This window comes from Miscanthus floridulus, chromosome 3, assembly GCF_019320115.1.
Source record: "Miscanthus floridulus cultivar M001 chromosome 3, ASM1932011v1, whole genome shotgun sequence".
Lineage (NCBI taxonomy): Eukaryota > Viridiplantae > Streptophyta > Magnoliopsida > Poales > Poaceae > Miscanthus > Miscanthus floridulus.
The window spans coordinates 136175719-136195942 of record NC_089582.1 but is presented as its reverse complement, the minus strand read 5'-3'; the positions used below and the strand labels follow the sequence as shown (position 1 = coordinate 136195942).

Here is a 20224-nt window from a genome sequence, read left to right as displayed (position 1 = left end):
AGTCCCTAATAACCACTCATGTGCCTCCTGTACCTAAATTTTCATCAAAGCTAGCATCAATATTCAAAATAATTTTACCTTCTAGAGGCTTCTTCCACCTTCCACCTTCTTATGGTGAGAGGCTTGCATATGGTCATACAGTTGATCGTTGGCATAGACTGAAATTATAAGAGATCGCTACTATTATAAAGAGTTTATTTTGTTAGATTAAATTATTGCTAATTTAATCTATCTATGAATACTTACTCTTTTACAGTATGGAATCATTATTAATATTTCTCTCTATGTTATGCATGATGTTAGTTTATTATAAGTTTAGGTCATAGTTATGCTGACCCCGGTGAGAATTTATCCTAGATTTGTCCCTAGTCATTGGGTAAGCATTACCAAAGTCTTACTTTGCTTCGCACAACAAATACCTCCATCTACCCTTTGGGAAGAAAATCCATCTAGTGAAGTATCAATAGGCCTACTTATTATATTAGTTCAAATACGTCCATTTTCCCTCTATCAAGTATCAAGCAAGTTAAATGTGCCCTTGAGGGCTTGTGCCCCCATCCCCACAGCCTTTGGATGTGCATAGGGATAGGTGCACTGTAGGAGAGAGACGATATTACACATATCTCCAAGCACATCCAATGACTGTGGAGATGGGAACACAGGCTCCTGAGGGCAAAAAAAACGATGTCCGGAAACGAGGCCTCTTCTGTTTAGCTCGTGCCTTACCATGATCTCACGGAGAAGAGAATCAAGGGCAACATTGTGGCCTGTATGGGCGGACCAGGACCCAACGGAGACTAGATCCGGGACGCTAGCCAGAGTTGTTCTCATAGACACCTCTGGCCGGTGGCAAGGTACAATTCCAAACATTGTGGCCACAGATGTTCTGTTTTTTGTACTCAGTTTCACTGACAACGAGAAGGTCAGCCACTACATCGCTTCACCACAGCATCCCTTCGGTTCCTTCAGTTTTGCCGGTGACATGATCATTGGAGAGAATTGGGCACCCATGGTGCCGGGCTTCTCGTCGTGGGGACCAATCCGCTTGCCATTGAACTCCTTAAGCCTGATCTCGTGGCGCTAGGGCAGGATGTTTTGGGGGCCTGGAGAGGTGATTACAGACTAGAATAGACTGCACATCCATGTCATGCCTGCACGTCACTAGCATTGAGGCACTGATTAAGAAGAAGCACGCTGTCTGGACGCCAAACCATGATACGGTCCACGCTGATCACCACCACCGAGACACTCGACAACATTGATCAGGACATCGTTGACAATGTTGTGGTCACTGGTCGCGGGGGCATGGCTATGACGTCGTTCGCCACCGGTGAACTATAACATCGATGATTCACATTTGGTACCACAGTGTAGGGCAAAGTTGTTTTTCCCCTCAGACTATCTCCAACAACAACACCCAAAATACAAGATCCATTCAACGTTTGGGTAACGCTACAGTCAAAGGGTTCAATACACATTCGACATCCTCTCCAACAACGGGACTCAAAAGAGAATCCTTTCTGCAAATGAGTTTTCAGGAGAGAGGATACTCATATTTGGGTTGTGCCTCTCAGACAAGCCAAAATGGGTCTCCCATATAGGTACTGTGTTCGAGGCTAATTTTGAGTCTCCTACCACCCATTTTAGGTTTGGGTGCCCATATGAGTCACCTGTTGAAGACAGTCTAAAAGGCATATGCCTCGGTATGCATGCACCGTTGCATCAGGCCCGTCCCTCGGCAAGCATGGCCTGTGTGATCGCGTAGGGCCCCCACTTTGCCCAAGGCCCCCAATTTTAACTCATATATATGATATATGTCCTGTTCGCTTGACTTATAAGTCATACTTTTTTAGCCAATCACAACAAATCAACCAACAGTACTTTTAGCCCAAACAGGACAATAGTTTTTAGGCAATTTTTGCTGTGGGACATCGCGAAAACAACAAATTGGCTGCAACACACCGCCAACACTTGCTATTGCTGAGTACCATTATGAAATCGTGAATGTTTGCCAGTGGACACCGCCTCCATTAAAATAAGAAAAACAGCAATCGGGAGAGAGAAACATTCCAAAATGACCAGCGTTGCCCCTTGGTCGAACCAGACCCTGTTGGTCGAGCCGGACCACTACTTGGTCAAACCAGACCCTATGCTCTATCCAACCCTAGCCGGCGGCATCTCCAGTCTCCCGCAGTGCCGGCATCTCCAGTCTCCCACAGCGCCACCGTCTCCAGCCACCCACGTCGCCGTCTCTAGTCTCCCATAGCGCCGCCGTCTCTAGCCAACCACACCGCCGTCTCTTCCCCACAGTCGGTGTGCCATGGATGCATGAAGATGGCTTCGCCAGCGAAATCGAAGCGGCTCCACCAGAGCATAGATTCACTGTCCAAGGGAGTGAATCTGTCTTGGGTTCCTGAGGGGTATGCACTCTTATCCTCTTCCACTTTTTGATCTGACCTCAGATGCAGCTTTGATGGATGCTACTAACAATTATTGGGACCTAAGGCGGCTACCTTTGTTTGTGAATTTTTATGACATGATTCCTATTGCATATAGTCAGAGTGTGTCTTTGGATAATGAGGCTAGTGCATCTGTTGCTCTCCCATTGTTGCCCTCTCTGCTTGGTCATGATGATGGGCAGAACAATCAGATTGTTGAAACTGTTGGGCCTGGTGGAGGTGAGGCCAATGTGGAGTCACTTAGTGGGGGAGAAAGTGATGATGACAGTGTTCACTCTTCTAACTCTGATGACTCAGCTGAGAAATCCACACCTGCTCAAGGAAGAATCAAGAAGAAGCATGCTGATGATGATGTTTCATGGGAAGAAGATGTTGAGGAGTATGTTGGGGTCAATGATGAGGGCCATTATATGCCAAAACAGCAAGATCAACAAGCATCAGAGGGGGATACTGACTCTGACTCTCTTGTTCATGATGATTTGTATGTTGATGATGATGCTGGTTGTAAGATCAATGAGCATGTTACTAACTTAGAAAACCCAACTATAGAATGTGGTGTCACATTTGAGAATGGGGACACCTTTAAGAGGGCTATTAGACAATATGCTGTGCTAAAAGAGTTTGAAATTGCAGCTCCTTATAGTGAATCCAAAAGGTATAGAGGGCACTGCAAAGGATTCAAGAGCAAGAAGAAGAGGTGCAGGTGGAGGATACATGCTTCTCAATTGCAAGATGGCAAGACTTGGCAGGTCAGTTTATTTCTTTTTCAAATTTCCTTACATTTTGGTTCTTATTTTTCCCAACATGTGTTTGATGCTTTGCCTTCCTTTTATTTGTCAGATAAAGAAGTTGGGAAAACATACTTGTACCAGCACATCCCAACTGGAGAAGAACTGCATGGCTGCCAATGCCTGGGTGAGGGACAGGGCCATTACCATCCTGAAGGATGAACCAACAATTCAAGCTGGTAAATTGAGGAAGGATTTGTAGAACAAGTACAACATCCAACTTTCATACTATGTTGTCTGGGATGGACTGCAAATGGCTCTAGAGCAAATTCAAGGAAAATGGGATGACAACTTTGAAGATGTTTTTAGATTCAAGGCTGAGGTGGACAGGACAAATCCTGGTAGCATTGTGGACATTGAGTGGATACTGGCTGGTAATAAGAGGAGGTTCACAAGGATGTTTGTTGCATTTAAGAGCTGTGTTCAAGGTTTTTTGAATGGATACAGACCCTTCTTAGGTGTTGACTCAACAGTTTTGACTGGGAGGTGGAGAGGGCAGTTAGCTTCTGCTTCAGCTGTGGATGGACACAACTGGCTTTTTCCAGTGGCATATGGTGTCTTTTGAGTTTGAAACTGCTAAAAATTGGAAATGGTTTTTTGAGAAACTTAAAGTGGCAATTGGGACTCCTCCAGGCCTAGTCATATGCACAGATGCAGGCAAAGGAATAGATAAGGGAGTTACATATGTTTTCCCAAATGGAGTAGAGCATAGAGAGTGCATGAGGCATCTAGTGAAGAATTTTAACAAGAGGTATAGAGTAGTAGTGTTCAAGAAACATTTGTGGCCAGCAAGCAGAGCTTACAACCAGAGGCACTTTGATCACCATTACAACATCATGAAGCAAGCTTCACCAAGGGCAATGAACTGGATAGAGGACAACCACAAGCACATATGGAGTAGATGGAAGTTCTCTCATGCAAGCAAATGTGACTATGTTACTAACAATATAGCAGAGACCTTCAATAGTTGGATTAGGAATGAGAAGTCCTTGGCTTTAATTCCTCTATTGGATAGGATCAGGCAAATGATCATGGAGAAACAAGACCTTAGGAGGTCACTGTCACTTAAGCTGAGAGACAAGATCTAGCCTCATGTCACCAAAGAGCTGCATGCCATGAGTAGGAATTTACAGTATGCCATACATAGGGGGCCCAACAACGCTGCTGAGATTCAAGGCACTACAAAGGAACTAAAAACCTGGAGGCATACCGTCGACCTTGATAATAGATCATGTAGGCTAGGGAAAAGGAGGCAAGCAAGGCCGGCAAGAGGATCAGCAAGAAGAAGCTCATCCTGGACCTGTGATGCATGTCTTATGTAATGGATCTATTTTTTAGTGAACCTGTTATGTAGTGTGATGAACCTGTTATGTAGTGAACTTATTTGGTGGTGATGATGGACCTATGAACTTGTTATGTAGTGTGCTAAACATGTTATGTAGTGTGATGAACCTGTGAACTCAGTTATGCAATCTCAATCATGAACTCAGTTGGCAGACTTTGTTGTGTGAAGTGATCAAATTAAACCTAGATGCATGTTTTTGTAACAATTTGGCACACCATTTTCTTGCCCCATCATTCATGAACTCAGATACAATTTGGCAGACCATTTTCTTGCAACATAGTTAAGATGCATCATTGATTTCAAACAAGGTACATATAAGCTGGATACATGTTCATGACCAACAACACTAACTGGATACATGTTCATGACCATGACCAACAACACTAACTGGATACATGATAACCAGGATATATGACAACCTGCTGTTCTGCTTCACTTGACCAACAACACTAATAGAACTAACACCAAAACGAAAACCATTACACCACCAACTACAAGCAACCGCTCTCCAATTTTATTCATGTTGGTCAACAATTTCTTGTTGCTCTCAAGTACTGACTTCAGTAGTGCCTCTGAACCTTAGAGATGAATCACTGTAGTCTCCAACAGATCTTGGCAGCCATCAAATCCTTGGTAGGCCTTCTCCTTGTCATTGCCTTCCCTCATCACCTCGAGCGCCATGGCACCCTGAACTCGAACCTGACTACAAGCACGAGGAAGAACGCCTTTGGCGACCAAGTAATTGATATACTGTTCCTCAAAGTAGTACACTCCATACGCAAAGTCGGTCTGGCAAACAAGAGATGAAAAATCAAAAAAATGCGCATCTCCTCAAAACCAGATCAGAAGTCAACGACCACTTACATGCTCAAGCAGTGGACACTTGTAAAACCTCTTCCCCTTGCTGCCAGGCTTCTGCGACACGTGCCCGATGAAAACGGTTCCGCACTTGTGGCAAGGAACCAAGGGCAAGAATCCAGCTTGGTCTCTGTAGGGGTCGAGCGACGGCGAAGCTGGGTGCGGCGCACCGAACGGTGTGGAATGCGAGCTCGATGCCATGGCTCAAAGCTAGGGTTCGTCGAGATGGGGAATGAGGATGGGGAGAGAGACTGACGAGAACGAGAACGGGGGAAGGAAGAAGACGACCGGGGCCGAGCCGAGCTGGTCCAACCGGACCACCTAAATGATAGGACTCAGGCCGGCAGGGGTAAAAACGTCTCTTTACTGTGCTTTCTCTCTCCCGATTGCTGTTTTTCTTTATTTTAATGGAGGCGGTGTCCACTGGCAAACATTCGCGATTTCATAATGGTACTCAGCAAAAGCAAGTGTTGGCGGTGTGTTGCAGCCAATTTGTTGTTTTCGCGATGTCCCACAGCAAAAATTGCCTAGTTTTTAACTGGGCATGATTTAATTGAAGCCTACTTTAACCCTTGCACCAGTTGGTAATCGCTCTGTTTCCCAATTCCTAGTCGCCATGAGCCAACCGCTCAACAATCAGGGGCCAAAACGGCCGAGCTTAGGTCTGCTGTGACTGCGATCGGGCATCGAAATTCATATATGAGAGATTAGTCAGTGCCTCCATCAGGTTCAAGTAATCAGGCGCGTCCAAGCCCCATAAGCCAACACTACAAAGTCCATCTATTATTTTTTTTATATATTTCTAAGTATATATGTTCCTCACTTCTCCTTTTGTGCCTTTACAATCCATGTGTTCTACAAATTGGGTTGGAAAATATGACTGATCATAAAAAAAATGTAAAACAGAGACAAGATTAGAGGACATAATTTGAATACAAGCCCCATTGAAATTTTATTTTTTTAATTGACTCTCAACACGACTCCTACGTATAGCCTTCATTGCATTAGCATAAGTGAACCTTTTCAAAGTAAAGCACTTAAGTTTTGGTCTCTATCTATAGTTTTAGGGTCTGTTTGGGTCGCCTAGTAGCTACTAAATTTAGTAGCTTTTAGTCACTTTAGTAACTTTTTAACCAAACGCTATGACTAAAAGCTACTAAAAGAGCTTTAGTCTTCTCTAGTAACTCTGGAATTACTAAAAGTGACTAAACCGTTTAGTAGCTACTAAAGTTTAGTAGCTCGAACCAAACACCCTCTTATTTTTTGCACAGGGCCTCCGAATTTTCTAAGATGGCCCTGCGTTGGATGCACATGGGGATGTGTGTGCAGTAGGACATGCATCCCTATGTGTATCCTTTGGTGATACATATTGGGGCATTTGCCCTTGTGGGCAAATTTTCTGTGCCCTACTTGGCAATGAGAGGGCTCAGCCTAACTCGGCATCACACGGGCATTCAATTCCTTCAACACAAGCTTCACACATCCAGCACAGCGACAATAGCCTCCATGAGTCCCTTCCCTTGATGTACTTGCTTTTGCTTCTCCTTCCGTAGCTCACCGACTTCGCACGAATCCCACACGTAGTGGCATCTCTAGAAACAACTCAAAGGGGATGGGGGCTGAAAATAGTGTAAAGGATTTTTAGGCTGCGTCGAGTGGGGCTAAATGTATATTTTCATGGGCTATCTTAGGCTCGACAAAGAAATTGTTAAAGGGTGTTTTTGGGCCGTGCTCCGGGCTGCAGCCCAGACAGCCCGAGGCCTAGATCCGCCCCTGTCCATAGCCCAAGAACCTGACTAATAAGCACAAGCATGAGACATAGAACACCTTCCCCTCAAAAAAAAAAAAGAGACATAGAACACCTACTGTTTGGTTGCTTGCTGAAAATATGAAAATAACCCTCTTCGTAATGCTATAGATACGGAGCTGACAGGAACGGTTCGTCATTTTGCGACATGGACAAGGTTATGCTCAGTGCACCAAACAACTCGCCGTGTCAAACCTATGTGTATATAACGCTGCCTCCTGGACAAAACATGGCAACGCGTTTAAGGACTTTTAAACGTTGTTACTCCTATGTACATTACATGCTTATGTCCACACTTTTAAATACCTGTACTCAGACCCAAGGATATTTATATATGCCAGTATACTACTCTTTCGCCCTATTCTTCAGCATTACTTCAACAGACGAACGAAACAGTATTTTCTCCCTCAACAAATCAGCATAAACAGCAACATAATCCAAATTTCAGCGAAGCGAACCAGGCTTTTGTGTTTTGCACTGTTAAACACCATACATAACATATATGTATCGGTGTATATATATCACTCTTACCCGCTTCCCACTCCACGCGCGCAAGGGCGCGTGCTTTCTACTACCTACTAGTGTAGTGTTTATGCTTTCGGAAACGGCTGAAAGGAAGCGAGAGGGCTCGGGGTTCCACGGCGCGTGGTGTATCGGGTTCACGAGCGTGCCGAGGGGGGACGTTGGCGTCAGGTGCCACCACCGCACCAGCAGGTGGAAGAAGACAAGATGGTGAGATTCCTCCAGCTGCACGTCGCACTAGTTTCAGAGTGTTTCATTTTCACCGCGAACCAGACAGAGGGAGCACCGACCGAACTGGGTTCAGACGTCAGGGCATTCGTTCATGCAGTGGGCCAGAGTCTGGTCATGGAGCTGGCCAGGCCTTGGCATAGGATCCAACCGCCTAGCACAGGCAAAATAGAAGACAACCTAAAATCTCTGATCAACCCAGTAGCCTAGCACCGGCAAAATTGTGATCTAAACCTAAAATCTCTGATCGGCTTCAGACCATTGAAGACACCCTCCTTCAGCAGCAAATGAAACCACCGTCTAATGAAAACCAAAGCATCCAAAAAGAGCTCACCTACCTACACCACATAATCTTATCCAAACAAGAAGCCTTTCACCGGCAAAGATATAAAAAGAATTGGTGCGCCTCTGGAAACAGAAACACGTCCTTCTTCCACCAAGCAATTCTCAAGCGAGCCAGAAGAAACCGAATAACTCATCTCCAAAATCCAGATGGCACCATTTCCACTACACCTGAACAGCTAGCTGAAACAATTAACCACTACTTCACTGAAATCTTTGCCTCCCAAGCTCCTGTTTTTGCGGATGATAGCTACGAAGAAGATCACCACCAGACCAGAGGCGACAGTCAGGTAAGAACAACTGATACTTACACTAATTCAATACCAGAAATGCAGGAACTTCATGCCATTATCAAAAATATGCGGAACAATGCTGCCCCTGGCCAGGATGGCCTCAATGCAGCTTTTTACAAGGCAGCCTGATCCTGGGTAAGCTCTGATGTGCACAAGCTTGTTTCCTCCTACTATCAAAATGGTACACTGTGTCCAGAAATTAACAGCACTTACATAGCCCTTATTCCTAAAATCAATTCTCCAGTTACACCTAAAGATTTTCGCCCTATAAGCCTTTGCAATGTAAGCTATAAAATAATTGCCAAATCTCTTGCTGATAGAATCAAATATCACCTTCCAAGTATCATCCACCCTAGTCAAGCTGCTTTTGTTCAGGGAAGGCACATTGCTTCTAGCATCATCATAACCAAAGAAATTATCCACTCTTTTAACCTTAAATCCTGGAAACAATAAGCTTTTTTGCTCAAACTTGATCTTGCAAAAGCTTTTGACAGAATAGAATGGAATTTCATTACCGAGGCTCTTAGAAGGCCTTTACAAACCATTTCATCTCCTTGATCTATGCATGCATTTCCACAACCACTATTTCTGTTCTTGTTAATGGTGAACCTACTGATGCCTTTCATCCTCAGAGAGGAATTTGGCAAGGCTGCCCTCTATCTCCCTACCTGTTTGTTCTTGCTGTTAATGAACTCTCCATCAGACTCCAAAATAACATAGATTGCAATAATATTCAAGGAATCACTCTAGGACCCAACAGCCCCCACATCCATTCTCTGCTTTTTGCTGATGATTTAATTATTTGTGGTCAAGCCACCCTTGATGAAGCCACCAAAATTAACTCTGTTCTTCAAAAATTTTGCACTCTTTCTGGACAAATGCCAAACTTATCTAAGTCTTCTATCTTGTTCAGCAAGCGCGTTGACCAAAATAACAGGCAGGTTGTTCGGAGTGTCTTCCTAGTTTCTACCATTCATCTAGGCCACCCACTCATTTTCAATCATAGTGATAGATCTAAGGCATATGAATTCATCTTAACCAAATTCCGGGCTAAACTTACTACCATCAAAGTAAACAAGCTAAATCATGCTAGCCGTTTAACATACATTAACTCTGTTATGGCATCTATACCTATATACTACATGTCAACGGTGTCGTTTTCAAAGAATTTTATTTCTAAAATTATCTCTATCATTAGAAAATTTTGGTGGGCTGGTGTGCAGGAGGATAACTCTACTTCACCCTTTCATTTTCGTTCCTGGGAAGATATTTGTCAAAATAAGGAAAAAGGAGGACTTGGTATTAGAGATCTCAGCACTGTTAATCACAAAAAAAAGAGATCTCAGCACTGTAAATCGCAGTCTAATTCTTCATGCTGTTTGGAATATTGCCACCAAAAAAATCCTTTCGTCACTGCCATTCTCAAATCCAAATATTACCCTAACACAAGCTTCTGGCTCTCCAGCAACTCCAATACTAAATCCATCTTCTGGGGCTCCATCTTACAGATGAAATAAATTCTAACTAATCAATGCACTATTCCGATTCACAGGGGTGATTCATCTCAACCTTCCTGTCACTGTACCTTCCCTTCCTAAAACTGTAAGTGACCTAATATGTCAACAATCCCAATCTTGGAACACTGAACTTATATCGCTAATCTTTGATAATCAAGCAGCTTCAGCCATCATCCAAACTGCAACGGTGCAGTCATCTTCAGAAGACATTATTAGGTGGAAGCCAGCAATCTAGGAAGGGCATCTACACAACCAAAGAAGCTTTCAATTTTCTGAAATCTGAACTGCAGGTACAGCTACCCAATCAAGGGGCTAGGAGTGTCTCGCAACAAGCTATGCAGATTCTCACAAAGGTATGGAAACACAAGCGCCTTCCTCCATGCATCAAAGTCTTTGCTTGGAGACTAATCAGAAGAGGGATAGCAGCTAAAATTAGTAAGCTATGCATGACATGCAACATGCCTGAAAATGATGCTCATTTGTTTTTTCGCTGCACTTTTGCTAGAGCCGTTTGGTTCTTTGCAAATCCTCCTTTGTGCACTTCCAGGTTGCCTCATGAACAGGATGGAGTACAGGAAATTCTCTCAAAATCATAAACCACAATACTACAGATGAACAGCTGCACATTATTCTAACCACTTTGTGGTATTTATGGAAAGCTAGAAATGACCTTCGATTCCACAGAGAAACCTGGACTATATGGCAGGTACACAACGCGGTGGCTGCTGACATCAAAGCTGCTCTTCTCTACTGCGAACAAAATGATGAACAGGCACACTCGACTAAAGAACGAATTGGACCACTAGCACTACCAGGTAACAATATTTCATGTGCGGGAATAATAACAGGAGGAGAAACCAGGCAGATCTCAATACTGCCTGGACCACCTCTATATCAAGTGCTACAACCGGCACTGCTGTTTGGTAGGAGGTGCTACACAGACGCTTCAACGGCACCGGATCATCAACATCAGGAACCAAGGAAAGCAAGAATAGGAATCTTCATCATCGACCCGCAACAAAAAATGAACTACTACATTAAAGCTGCTATGGCTAACTCCACATCAGTCATCATGGCAGAATCAGCAGCCATGGCCTTGGCGGCGGACATATGCTCCGCCCTGAACCTGCAATCTCATGTCTTCCTCACAGACAATCAGCAACTGGTGACCTTCTTCAATAGTGCAGAGCACAGCACTCCTCCAAGTTGGGACATCAAGCCGTACACCCAGAAATTCATCAATGTCATCTCCGCCAACAATTCCAAGGTGTACAAAGTTGCCAGGCAACTTAATATTACTACGCATACTTTAGCTTCACAGGCCTTCCGGACTACTATCTCTACAATACATTTTTCCTGTAATAATCCAAGACGTGTACTAAGCTGCCCTCTCCAAGAGGCGCTAAACTCTGTAGGTAGTCTGTAGTACCCTGGGGGAGTTTCTCCCTTATTGCAGCAGCTTGATGCTAATCTATTTGCCGTTTATCAAAAAAAAGGGGAATGTTTTGTTAGAATTGGGTCCTTGATCTGCGCCCTGATCGGGGGCGTCCAACCCTAATACGGTTGGTGGGCCCCTGTCGCACAGCACTATAAAGATAGGTGGGGTTCACGGCTCTAACTACGAGGTTGACCGGAGCCGCCGTTACCGCCTACAGAAAACCTAATCCGATCTAAAGTGAATGCTGCCAGCGACGGAAAGCCCCACCGACTCCGCCGTCGCCATTGCATCGCCACCACGACGCCTACAACGCCACGGTACCGACGTCCACGCTGCTGCGGCGCAACTGCGCCAGGGCGAAGACTAGGGCTACCAAAGTACACCAACAGATGCCCTTTACCCGCTAGATCTACACCTAAAGTTTAGAGCTTTATATAACATTGGTATCAGAGCCAAGGTTACCCGTGTGTAGATCTAGTATGGGGTAAAGCAATGAAAAGAAATAAAAGAAATCACAAGGGTTTGATCCGTTTCGAAATGAAACCCTAACCCTAACCAGGTAAAAGAAAATTGAAAAGTGACCGGGGGTGGCAGACGTCACTGAACTCCCGGTCACCACCGCGCGGGGAAAGATGGCGCACCACCGTCTTCGCCGGCGCGCGGCAAGAAAAGAACAGAACCGAGGTGAGAGATTCGGTTTTCGGATCTAAAAGAGAGTCACCGAACCCCAACCCTAACAGGGTGAAGGAAAAGAGTAAGAATAAGAAGGACTCGGCTTTAAGAAGAACCCGAATCCAAGCTCGAACCCACGAAGAACTCGTTGGGGAGGATGAATAGTGACTCCAATGAGTCAAACCCTAACCCTAACCCGTACGAACAGCTCGGGGAAGAAGAACAGTACGCAACCCTAACCCTAATCCCCAATCATATAAAATCCGAAAAGAAAAGAAAGAAGATCCAAAAGAGAAGAAGGAGAAACGGGGAAGGGGAAACGACATACTTCACCACGGTACCGCGTTGCCGCCTCATCGGCGCGTGAGAAGAAGGGTCGAGCCGTCGGGCGTGTGCTCTGGCCAAGGGTGTCGCGGCCAGGCCGCTCGATGGCGGCATGCTTAGCCGCTAGGGAGCGCACGCGCCAGCGAGGGGGCCAACGACGGCGCCATCATCGCCTCGCCTCAAAAGATGTCGTCGCGGAGCTGAGAGAGAGAAGGTGGAGAAGAGGCCGGTCAGATCTAGGGTTTGGGGTTTCGGGAGCTCCTCACCATGGGGATCAGGGCACCGTCGCCAGTTCGCTCGACGGCGGCGCGCTCACTTGCATGGGAAGCGCGCGCGCCGGCGAGGGGGCCGGTAACGGCGCCATGGTTTTTCCCTTCACTGGGTCGCCGCTGCTACTCTGTCGCTCGCGAGGCTGAGAGAGAGAAGAGGAGAAGAGAAATGATGCTAGGTTTCCCGGAGAGGCAGCCGCGCGGTGGTTTTGTTCCTGCGAGAAGCACGCTCAGCCGTCGGATTAGAACGGACGGCGCAGATCGATTGGACCGACTTTTGGCCTAGGCGGGCGACCGTGGCGGGCCACTTTCCTAGCCCAGGCCTAGGTTGTGGCCTAGGCGCGGGGGAGGCGCCGCGAGCGAGCACGCGCGCGAGCTGGGCCTGGGCTACGTAGGCGCGTTGCTGGGCCACGGGCGCTGCTGTTGCTAGCTGAGCCGCGGGGAATTTTTTTCTGCTGCCAGGCCGAATGAATAGTAAATAGAGTTTTGTTTTATTCTTTTCAGTAGCAAATTTTGATAGAATTTTGTCTACTTTAATATCTCTATTAAAATTTGAACCAACGGGATAATTTCCAGAGAATATTTGAGAAAAGTTTAATGCTTCTGAAACATAGATAATGCATTTTTCATGTTTCTGCTGCTAAAGAAATCGTTTATTCTCTAGTTATTTTGAACCAACGTGATATTTAATTGGAGAAAAAGAGATTTTCATATGATTATGATGTTGTTATTTTCTGACCAACATTGTTAATAACAATATCGTAAGCCGAGGCGAGGAACTTGGCACCATTAGAACTTGTTCATTCTGATTTATGTGAAATAAATGGCGAATTGACTAAAGGCGGTAGACGATACTTCATGACATTTATAGATGATTGTACTAGATTTTGTTACGTGTATTTATTAAAAACTAAAGATGAAGCATTGCATTATTTTAAGGTCTATATAGCTGAGGTAGAAAATCAACTTGAGAAGAAAATCAAGCGTTTGCGGTCCGATCACGGGGGAGAATATTTCTAAAATAATTTTTTTGAGTTTTGTGCGGTGCATGAAATTATTCATGAGAGGACGTCACCATACTCACCACAGTCCAATGGGATTGCAGAGAGAAAGAACCGCACTCTAACTAATTTGATAAATAACATGTTAGAGACTAGGACTATCTAAGAAATGGTGAGGTGAGGCTATATTGACAGCATGCCATGTCCTAAATAGAATGCCCACAGAACAAAGAAATTACACCATTCGAGGAATGGGAGAAGAAGAGATTAAATTTCTCTATCTGCGAACTTGGGCTTGTTTAGCAAAGATGAATGTGCCAATAAACAAAAAACAAAAGCTTGGACCAAAGACTATTGATTGCGTCTTTCTTGGTTATGCTATTTATAACGTGGGTTATAGATTTTTAATTATAAATTCTAGTGTTCCCGAGATGGTTGTTGATACAATCATGGAATCTAGAGACGCTATATTTTTTGAGAATGAGTTTTTCATGAAAAATACACCTAGCACGACTAGTCATGAATTTATAATTCCCCATGAGCATGAAAATTTTATTCTAATAGAACAAACTGACAAACCCTATATGCAAAATCCTAAGGAGGACGGCACTATAGTCACAAGAAAAAGTAAGAGACAGAAGACTGCAAAGTCTTTTGGTAATGACTATATTGTGTATCTTGTAGATGACACACCAATGACCATTGAAGATACATATTCCTCTCCTGATGCTGACTTATGGAAGGAAGCAGTACGAAATGAGATTGATTCTGTTATGTCTAATGAAACTTGGGAAATTATCGATCGTCCCTATGGGTGCAAGCCTATAGGGTGCAAATAGGTGTTCAAGAAAAAACTTAGGCCTAATGGTACTATCGAGAGGTACAAGGTAAGGCTTGTGGCCAAGGGTTATACTCAAAAGGAAGGTGGGGATTTCTTTGATATTTATTCACCGGTTGCCCGATTGACCACAATTCGAGTTTTGCTTTCCCTGGCAGCCTTTTATGGTCTTATCATTCATCAAATGGACGTTAAGACAGCTTTCCTAAATAGAGAGTTGGAGGAGGAGATCTATATGGATCAGCCGGATGGGTTTGTAGCAAATGGTCAAGAAGGCAAGGTGTGTAAATTATTAGAGTCATTATATGGTCTGAAACAAGCTCCTAAGTAGTGGCATGAGAAGTTCGACATAACTTTAACATTGCTGGCTTTGTTGTGAATGAAGCTGACAAATGTGTGTACTATCGGTATGGTGGGGTGAAGGAGTCATTTTGTGCTTATATGTTGATGCCATACTTATCTTTGGATCCAGCCTCAAAGTGATCAAGGAGGTAAATAAAATTTTAACTAATAATTTTGAGATGAAAGATTTGGGAGAGGCTGATGTTATTCTTAATATCAAGCTTCTGAGAGAATGTGGTGGTGGGATAACCCTGTTACAATTCCACTATGTGGAAAAGGTGCTGAGTCATTTTGGGTTTAGTGACTGTGCACCTGCTGCTACACCTTATGACCCTAGTGTGTTATTGAGAAAAATTCAGAAAATAGCAAGGGATCAGTTGAGATATTCTCAGCTCATTGGTTTGCTCATGTATCTTGCTAGTGCAACAAGGTCTGATATCTCTTTTGCTGTGTGCAAGCTGAGCCGATTTGTGTCAAATCCGGGAGATGATCACTGGCGCGCTCTTGAGAGAGTGATGCGTTATCTAAAAGGCACCATGAGCTATGGTATTCATTATACCGAGCATTCAAAAGTGTTGGAAGGCTATTGTGATGTCAACTGGATCTCTAATGCTGATAAGCTTTATGCCACAAGTGGATATGTGTTTTCGCTTGGAGGTAGCGCTGTTTCCTAGAAGTCTTGCAAGCAGACTATCTTAACGAAGTCTATAATGAAAGCATAACTCACAACATTAGACACTGCTGGCTCTGAGACCGAGTGGCTTTATGATCTCCTTATGGATTTACCGGTTGTTGAAAAACCCATACCGGCTATTTCTATGAACTGCGATAACCAGACTGTGATTACAAAGGTTAACAGTTCTAAGGACAACATGAAGTCCACAAGGCATGTTAAGAGACGATTAAAATCTGTCAGAAAATTAAGAAACTTTGGAGTAATAGCGTTGGACTATGTTCACACATCTAACAATCTGGCAGATCAGTTCACTAAGGGTCTATCACGCAACGTGATAGAAAGTGCATCGAGAGAGATGTGTTTGAAATCCACTTGAAATTTACTATAGTGGTAACCTATTCTATGTGATTGGAGATCCCGTGAAGTAGAATGATGAAACAAGCTAGTAGTAAATTATGAGAAAAGATCTTTAGTAAGACTCATTTCTGATGCATATCTTTCCTATCTGTAAGGCAGGTTGGTTTTTACCTTAATGTGTTCTAAGTGGCTTACTAAAGCAAAGATGTTGTCCTACAAAACATATTTTGAGGAGCACACCTATATGAGTCAGGCTGCTGGTCACAGTCTATGAGATTTGGGTGATCTCTAAATACTCATAAAGGTACTGGAGTATGACTTATATGCTTCAAGTAGAGGGGATGCCTTGTGCAGCCAAGTATCAGCTAAAAACTTTAGTGACATTTACCTCACACAAAACTGGTAATTCAAGGCTTAGTCAATTGTACAGTTGTGACTGAGTGAAACTATTGCTCTAGATGGATGTTCAATTTAACAGTCTCCATCGAAACACTGGTATATAAAAGAAATATGGTTCTGAGACTATTTTGTTACAAACCCTAGAGTTTGGTGGGGATTGTTGGATATAATATGGGCTTGACCCATATAATATTTAATAAATCAAATAAAACTCTATGGTATGTAACATTAAGCGTTGTATGGTTTAATACCATACGGGATTTTGACTGAACGTTGACTCAGCTTATATGGTTGGAAAATATTCATCTAAATTGAGAAGCTGAGAAAAGAACAAAGGCGTGCCACGCGCGCGCCGCCGCCGGCCGGGCCGTGGCCGCGGGCCGGCCGAGGCCGTGGCGGGCGGCGAGCGAGCGGATGGGCGTAGCCAGTCTTTTGCCACTTAATCCACATAATCACGGGAGTTACTCCCTTTGATGGTGGAGGTAAACTGATTGCATCAGTTACCGTCCTTTCCGCTTCCGATTCTCCGTCTCCTAGGATTCTCCGCTGCCCCTCTCCCTTCTCGTCGCACCCATATATCCGAGTCCTCCGTCAGTCCAGATCTGAGTCTTGTGCAACCGCTCTCGAGAGAAACCACATCTCAACAGCCTTCTGGCTTCTCCGTCCTGTACCTCTGCGCGCACAGAGCAGCGGGAGAGCAGGTGCTTCCGGAACCCTCGCCTGCTTGAGAACCTTGCACGGGGTGTGCGGCGATTAGGTTTTTGGGGAGCGATCCGCGACGGCTCATCTCTTCCCGGTAATTGTCTGCGGAACGGCAAGGCGTCTTCTTTCTGGTGATCCGTTCGTGGTACTGCACTGCGAACATCGTCCTGCACCGACTGTGGTCCGCGACTTCGAGCAACGTGCTATGTCGACTAGTGCGAATGGAGCCTCCGATGCCCTCGGCATGGGACCCTCCGCTAGGTACGCTCTAATCTTTCTGATTACTGCAATCTTCGCTTTTACTATATTTATCTGTATATCATCTCTGCATGCTGTAGCGTTCATCAGAGATATACACATGCACATCACGAACCTGCTGATGTTAATTTTTTGGATTAAACTGATAATAAAAATGACTAAATTTCTAACACCAACATCCTTTTTTCCATAAATTCTAGGCCACAAACACTATCACAGCGGCTCCCCTCTGCGTCTTGAGCGCTTCCTTGTGGCCGGCGCATATTAGCAGTCCACCACTCTTTGATGTTTCTTATGTTGTGATGTGTTGCTAGGCCATGTAGATCAGACCGAATTTCCACTTGTCTCCAGAGCCGTTTCGTTTATTTACAAATTGGGTTGGCTTGGCCTCCTCTCTTGATGATGAGATCCACCGTTGGCAGTTTCCATGGAGAAGGAGCCAGATGAAAAAGCGACATTTTAGCTAACTTTGTTTCGTATTGTATTAATCCTTTGGTGCTCACCCATTGAACCAGTCTTTGGTGCATATCTACACCTAAAAAATTCCTATGATTATCGTCTGCTGCCCCGCTCGTAATAATCCGAAGTTTAACTAGCGACGTAAACGGACTTCACGCCACCGCCTGACTAACGCGCGTCCAAACTCCAAACTGCTCACTATCCGATCTGTACACGCTACGTACGCCAGGTCGCCGATGGCGGTGCTGACCGAGACGGACTGGGCGACGCGGATGACGATCGCCAAGGGCACGGCACGTGGCCTGGCATACCTCCACGATGACACGAGCAACGTGCACGGCAACCTGACGGCCAGCAACGTGCTTCTGGACGAGCAGCACAGGCCCAAGATCTCCGACTTCGGGCTGTCACGACTGATGACTACGGCGGCGAACTCGAACATGCTGGGGGCGGTACCGCGCGCCGGAGCTGTCGAAGCTGAAAAAGGCGAGCGCCAGACGGACGTGTACAGCCTGGGCATCATCATCCTGGAGCTGCTGACGGGCAAGTCCCCCGCGGACAGCAACAACGGCATGGACCTGTCGCGGCGAGTGGTGTCCATCGTCAAGCAGGAGTGGACCAGCGAGGTGGTCGACCTGGAGCTGATGCGCGACGCCGCCGCCGCGGGGACGGCTGGGAACGAGCACACGGACACGCTCAAGGCACGAGGCACGCGAGGTGCTGCGGCAGCTCGAGCAGATGAGGCCCGGCCCCGAGGTGCTGCGTTTCTATGTAAATTCTTCAGTTTGTATAGGCAAATGTAGCAGTCTACGGCGAAGGATGGAAAGCAAGCCACAGCCCCGAGGTGCTGCGTTTCTAGGTAATTCTTGAGTTTGTATAGACAAATGTAGCAGTCTACGACGAAGGATGGAAAGCAAGCCACATGTGTCACCGTAGGCGCGTGTAGAAAAAATTCACGCTCCGTGCAACGCAAGGGCATATATATAGTATTCTTAAAATTAAGTTCCTCCTCTCGGACCGGTTTGTTTGCACCGGCATTCCTGCCCAAGGCTTGTTCGGGCTTGCCTACTTATGCCAAATCCATTTTAGTCAAAGTGTACGCTTGAAACCGACCAAATCATGGATGCCAAGACCTCCGAGTGACTTTGCCTGCATGACTCATCGCTAGTTCACCAAGGACCTCCTCCGTTCCAAATGATAAGCCATTCAAACTTTCTTCAAAAATCAAAATATCTTAAGTTTGACTAAAACTATAGAGAAATTATAAAGATGTATGACATAGAATTAATAAAGAATCTAGTAATATTTATTTAGTATAATAAATATTATTATTTTATTATATAAACTTGGTCAAACCTAAAATGCTTCGACTCTCTAAAAAAGTTGGAATGACAGGATGTAGGGAGCAATTCCCATGCCAGCTAACTTATGCCTTTTTCCATATGAAGTTCCATCGAATTCGGTGATCTTCTCTATTGCCATTTTGATAGTGGGAAAGCTGTCTTGTGATAAGTTCTGTTGATGCAAAAGTGGATCTGCAAACACAAAGGGCTAATACCCAAATCGATATCCAAAGCGTGCCAGTCGATTTGATCTGTTAATCGACAAGGATGAAGATACGAGCACTTTGGTCCTGACAACAGCGATACGCCCAGAAGTCACGGCCAAGAGGTACTCACACGGAACTCGAGAATCGCCGAAGGTCGTACTGAAGCTATGCAACTCGCCGAATCAATGAGAACTCGTAAAAAGGAAAAATATGCAAATTGACGAAGCCGCCGAAAAATAAGTAGATGCAAATAGGAGTAAAAATTGGTTTTGATATTGATTGATTCTTTATTACATTGCCCCTCAATCTATATTTATACCCTGATCTAAAGAGACATAACCAAATACAACTAGGACACCAAGTCCATATCTAAGGAAACACGTGACTCTTACATGAATCATACTCTAACAAATATAGAAAAGGAAATCAACTCCTATCTATTTCCCTGTCCGCCTCAATTACGATGAAAATCTCACCGACCTCCTTTCCATCGGCATACTTCCTGTTTCATCGGCAGTAGTCTTCAAGCCTTTCTTCATCGGCATCGACAATAACATCTCCAACCTTATCGGCAACGCCCGAGTCTAAATCAACCTTTCCATCGATCACCACCATTCATCGGTAACCATCTTTACAAGTTGATTTTCATCGGCTGTCAGCGTATACAGTAACTTTCCTCCTGCCGATTAGCCCACTCTGATTATTTTGACACGTGCAAAAAACGGTGTCAACACATGCCCCCCAATTTCAGAGTATAAAACCATTAATGCTCCGAAATTTA

General features: G+C 44.8%; 1 pseudogene; it reads left to right on the top strand.

Annotated features, from left to right (window-relative positions):
- Positions 1-18166: 18166 nt before the first annotated feature.
- On the top strand, positions 18167-18697 carry LOC136544503 (probable leucine-rich repeat receptor-like protein kinase IMK3; annotated as a pseudogene).
- Positions 18698-20224: the final 1527 nt, after the last annotated feature.